The sequence below is a fragment of the Falco cherrug genome, chromosome 1, assembly GCF_023634085.1.
Source record: "Falco cherrug isolate bFalChe1 chromosome 1, bFalChe1.pri, whole genome shotgun sequence".
NCBI lineage: Eukaryota > Metazoa > Chordata > Aves > Falconiformes > Falconidae > Falco > Falco cherrug.
In genome coordinates this window covers 4,256,602-4,262,509 of record NC_073697.1, presented here as the reverse complement: position 1 = coordinate 4,262,509, position 5,908 = coordinate 4,256,602, and positions in this window count along the sequence as shown.

The window sequence follows — 5,908 nt, the reverse complement described above, 5'->3', positions numbered from 1 at the left end:
CAGCAGGCCGTGAGAATGGTTTAGCTGCAGCCTTGGTTGGCACCCTGATTTCTGAGCCTTACCTGGGATGTGTGCAGCTGTATGCCTCTGGTTTCATTCACTCTCAGGGATGAATCCGTATACCGCTCCTGCCAGTAAGCAGGTGCTTAGCATGTGAGCTGAAAACATGTAATGCTCAGGCTCAGATTCCAGCATGCCCTAATCAACAACCAAACGGCTATTTTGGGACATCTTGCTTTCTCTCCTCAGTGATTTCCCCCATGGAAGAACACAGACACCTTTAGGTTTCATCCAGATGTGGAATCAGGAGGTCCATCTTCAACATGGCCCACGGCTGCCTCTCTGCCCCGTTGTCTTCTGCAGCCCTCTTCCTTTCTCTTGCTGCCGTTCCGCTGTTCTGTCAAACTAAGCTCAAAAGCCTTGTATGACAGGAGACTTGCAGACCTTTGCACACGTGCTTCCCCAGAGGTTTCGGTTCCAGGAGTGGGGTGCAGCTGGCCTTGCCTGCAGCCAGTAGAGCCCATCCAGCAGGACTGCACCTACTCTGCAGCATGTCCTGTCCCCCACCGGCTGAAAACCACTGTGATGGGGACATCTGTTACAAGCTGAAGTCTCTGCCTCCCAGCACTCAGCGAGTTCGGTGGGATTACTTGTATGCATAATGATGCTGCCATTTTAAATATTTCCTTTCTTAAAGTTAGTTAAGTGGGTTTTCTAGTAGGTACCGCTACACGCGAAGCTGAGCCTTTGCTTCTGGGCACAGGGTGTAAGTGACCGCTGAGCTGCTGTGGAAGGTAGAAGGTATTTTGACTGGTTCATTGCTAATTACTGCTTCAGTAAACAACAGCTGTTCAGAAGCAGCTCAGCTTCTTGCTTTGAAAAGATTACAGTGCCCAAACTGTAGTCTGGTATTATTGAAAAAAGAAAAAAAAAAAGTTATAATCATTTCACTCCCCTACTGCTACAGATTTTATGGGCCTTGTAGTGTGCTGTTATGTCAGGCATATTAATTGCTAGCGAGTTGCTGTTAAGCAAATGAAACGGCTTTGTGCAGTGTTCGGACACTTGGTTATAGACAGTTTAACAGCAGTCTTCTGGAGAGACTGTGCATTAGTCTTAGATTATTTTTCAGCACTAGAGGAATGTCTCTTTCAAAGTAACTATAAAATGAACTATTGCTGCCATGCAATAGCAATAATAAGCTGTTAAGGTACATTGCAAAGCATGAGGTCAGAGGCAGTGTGTTCTTCCAGCCACCCAAGAAGTGTAATAGCAACTAATTAGTGCAGCTCTTTCAGAGGCTATTGCAACAGGAGGAAAGAAAGGCGGAAAAGTGCGAGGGGGGCCCCGCTGTTACTGTCTGCCCTTTAGATGAAGGAGTCGTCGGTATTAACTTAGCGGAGGGTGAAGGCCTGACCCAGCACAGCAATAAGTGCCACTGATGCGCTCTTGGCACTGCTAAGAAAAATAGCCCTGTACTCTACCCCGTGCGGCTCCTGGCCTTCTGCTTTCTTCCTGAGGAGGAGGATTTATAGGCGCATCTGCCTGGATGTACTGAGGAGCAGAAATTACAAATTAGCTTCCAAGGCAGGTACGCGCCCACGCTTCGCTGCACACCAGGGACCGAGCTCTTCCCCTCGGCCTCCCGGCCGGGCGGCTGTGGCGGCGCTGGCGTTGGGCCGCGGCCTGGCCTCCCCCGGGGCCGCAGGTCCCTCCGCCACAGCCGCAGAGCTCTACCCTGTTGTGTTTCGCTGGCCGCTGATGAAAGCCACCCGTAAATACCTCTTGTGCAGTTAAACTCCCCCCCTGTATTTTGCTAAATGCGTACACCAGCGGCCCAGCCGGTAGCCTTTGGTCGCATTTAAAACGTAACAAGGCGGCATGGGAGCAGCTACCCATTGCCAGGTGCGGCCAGTCGGGCTGAACGGCCAGAGGAAGGGCCCCGCTTTCGGGGCGTCAGCCCGGGCCTCGCACCGAAGGCCGCAGTTGCTTGGCTTTGTTCGGCCGCTGGGTGCCCGCCCGGGGCCGCGCCGAGCCGCTAAGATGGCGGCCAAGGCCCCCGCGCGCCGGGGCCGGTTGGTGCCGCCCCGCCCCTTCCCGCCAGGGGGCGCGCGCGCGCCGCAGCCGCGTCCCGGCGTGAGGGAGGAAGGGGCGGCGGGCGCCGGCGGGGCGAGGTGAGCGGCCCCGGTCCCTCGCCCGAGGCCGGGCCGCCGCTGTCGGGGGGCTCGGCCGGGCTGCGGCCCTGCTCGCTGAGGGCGCGGCGTCAGGTGGTTACGGGAGACGGTGTCCGTCCCGGCCGGGGCGCGGTGTGGGGCCGCCGTGCGCGGGCGGGCCGCGGCACGCTCGAGGCTGGCAGCGACCCTTAACGTCTTCTCTAAAGCCTGAGCTTCGCTGCGAGGTGGGGCAGGACCTGGGAGGGAGGAATGGCCTTGCCCGGCGTGAGGCGGGGCGGCAACGTGGCGACCCTCGCAGCCCAGGTGTCCCCCGGGTGGCGGCAGGGCCCGGCCCGGCGGGCTGAGGGGGCCGGGGCCGACCCGCCTCACCGGGGCTGGCGGCACCTGGGCAGGGGGAGCCGGTGACCTCGGGGCGAGTGCAGCCACGGCTGGCGCAGGCAAGGCTTTGCTTTTTTTTTTTTTTACCTGAACACTTGTCTCTGGATGCCTTGGAGACATAAAACATGCCGGCATGTTGGCTCTTGCCACACTCGTGAAAATAATAGAGAGCCGGGAGATTTACTTCAGTTAGTTTTAGTAGTCAGCTGCTATAAAAAGTAATAGAACAGTGCATCACTGCTGTGGAAACCAAGGGATGTTTTTAAAATGCCTCCGCCTTGTGCTGGCCGTTTAAAAACTCGGGGCTTTCAGAGTGACCTTCAGTCTCTGTCACAGGAATTTGGATATTTCAGGGTTGGAGAAGGGCAGGGGATAAGGGGAGGACAAGCCCAAACCCTCTGGGCTGGCATTTCCCAGAGTCACAAAGGTTTCACGTTGGTGGCTCCTGTGTGGCTAAATGGGTGGTGGGGTGGTCTGGGTTGACCTCCCATCACCAGCATCCATGGCCCGTCATTCCAATAGCTGCCTATTTTGCCAAAAGCTTCTGGAAACTTGCTTCTCCTGTAGCTTGTTCTAGCAGTCAAGCAGAGCTTGCCTCATTGGTCTTTTTGTTTGTTGTTTGTGGTGTGGTGGTTTTGGGTTTTTTTACTACCCAGTTCCTAATGTGAATTTACCCAGAGTTGCATTCCCACCCACTGCCCCCTCCCCTTTAGAAGCACTTCACTCCAGTGGTTTTTTTACTACAGTGTGTTTTTTAGTAGTGTTGTGGCTTTTTCTGTAAAGGCACTTGAGATCTATTATCACAGCATCTTTTCTTGCCTTTTTTTTTTTTTTTTTTTTTTTAAGGTGTGCTGTTTAAATCTCTGTCTCCAAGATTTTTTTTTTTTGCCAAGCCTCAGATTCACGTGTGATTGTCCTGCTGTGCTCTCTTCAGGGTTTCGTGAGCATCTTCACGATGCATGCACCAGGGCTGCGTGCAAGGGTAGTGTTACTGGTGCCATATGCAGAAATAACATTGCCTTCCCATTTCCCTTGTTTAACAAGGCCAGTAATCTCATTAAGCTTCTCCGCTCCTATGAGCTCTTCATTGCCACGGCTGTTGTACTGGAATCTCACAATGAGTTATTTATCTATTATGTGCTCCTCATTCTTTCCAGTCGTTGCTTTCTTGTAGGCAGCTACATACCTTTCATAGCAGGATTTGCATTTCTTATTCTGAGATATTTTACTTCTGGAGTTGCCTGTGTTAAAATGCATTTTATTTGAATGGGCTCACTTCAGCGAGTGATCCATATTGTTCTGTATGACTGCTCTGACCTAGCCATTATTTGCCACTCTATTAATTTTTGTCATCTGCAGATGTTGTTGTCACTAATCTATTTTTCTTTTTTTTTTTTTTTTTTTTGATATGGGCTTCCTCATCATTGTGGAAAATGGTGATTAGCACCTGGTCCTAGTATTATGGTCTTGTGCAGCCCCCAGCTTGCCCAGTCCATTTTTTTCCCCCCAGTAGTTCTCATCAGCAAACACTGGATGGACTTTCCTACAGCATCATGTGCCTATAGTTACTCTCAGATTTGAATTCTTAACTGATTCCTCCACTAGCTTTCCCCATACTGTTGGTTGTTGTTGTTTTTTTTTAATTGATGTAAGCTTAATTGGTTCATTAGATAGCCATTCCTGTAATTTCAGTTTTAAAATTATTCCCGGGCTTGGAATGTGGAAATACTTTATTGTGTTGGGATAACAGTTTCCTGTGTGCCTCTGTAATGCACGGCACTTGCCCTGCTGTCTCAGACAGCTTAAGTGTGATTGAGTAACTAGAGCCTGTTGAAACATGTTGTCGCCTTCCAGGCTTGTTCTTCATTTCTGAATTTTCTCCTTTCCTCCTAAATCCCAAAAGGCTTTATTAAGACAGCTTTGTGGGAACCATTAAGTCTAAGCCGCATAATTATGTTACTATGAGCTTTGACTTATAGTACGAAAAAAAAAAAAAGCATGCATCTCTAGAAATTCATATTCCTCAATGACAGAATTTAAACCTAGTAAATTAAAAGGTTTACTCAGTTTACTTAGGAACTTATAGTAATTAACAGCAAGAGAGTTTACCTGCAGAACAACTGAAGGCAATAAAGTAGATTCTGTGAAAACATGACACTCTAATGAGCTGCCATGTTATGCTTGTTCTTTGCCTTCCAAGTTGCACATAAGACTCTGTGAAAGAGACAGTGTTGCTGTTTGGCTTGCTTTGTTTAGAAGTGAGGACTGATATTTAGGATATTTACCTTTATTTAGGGATGAATTTTATGTCGTCCTTGCACAGCTCAGATTGCGTGCATTTGTGACACTAGAAATTGGGTCAGGATGTTGTTTTTTTTTTTTTCTAAATTTGTTTTTAAGGCATGTGTACAAAGAATAGTGCAGTTGAGATCATTCTCATGCCAGTCTGTGTGTGGTACTGTGTGACTTCACTTTCACTGTTGCATTTTAGACCACCTAATGACAGGCCACCTCCCTTTCCTTCTCCCTCTCCACCACCCCCAGCACATCTGGTTACTTGAAGCAGGGCAGACCGTGCCTGAGCTTCACGCAGCATGTCCTTGTTCCTCTGTCCCCCTTACAGTGCCAACTGCAAGAGCCATATTCTGTCTTGCGATTAGGAGGTGGCATGAGAAACAAACCTTTCCACCATCTTTTCACCCTGAAAGGCCCAAGGCATTTTCAGTGATTTGCAATGAATACTCAGGTGTCTGGGGTGAATGAACACACAGCTGCAGGTTTTTTCAGGTTGTGGTGGTGCACTTAAGCAAGCGCTGGCATCCTTGTTTATGCTGCTCCTGTGGGAAGGTGGGCCTGGGGGGACGAGTGGGGCTTTGCCTATTATTAGTGTTTTGACCTTTATTATAGGTGCAGCCTAGGCATTCACACAGCTGAATTTGCCTCTTATGGTCACTCTGCCACAAAGCTAGAAACTTCAGAGGAAAAAAAAATGAGTCTTAAGCGCTGTCTGTCAGCGTGGTCGCTATATACCATGTGCTCCTTTTTTTCCCAGGGGGGGAAAAAAACTGGCACCTACCCATCAATTAACTGGTTTTCATTTTGGCTTTTTTTTTGGATCATTGAGCCCCAGCAACTTGTGCGTGCAGTCAAAGATCAATTTAATTTTATAAGCATTGCATGTTTAATCCTTAGCACTAATTGGCTGTAGATGAGAAGCTGATCAGTCTGGTTGATTTGGATGTGGCTTTGCAGTTCGGGGTGATTTCCCTGTGCCTGTGCTGTTCAGTTTATGCTGTGTGATGCTCTCTGCTTTGGCTTATTTTTAACCCTGGCAGCTTCTAATAGGTGTCAAATAA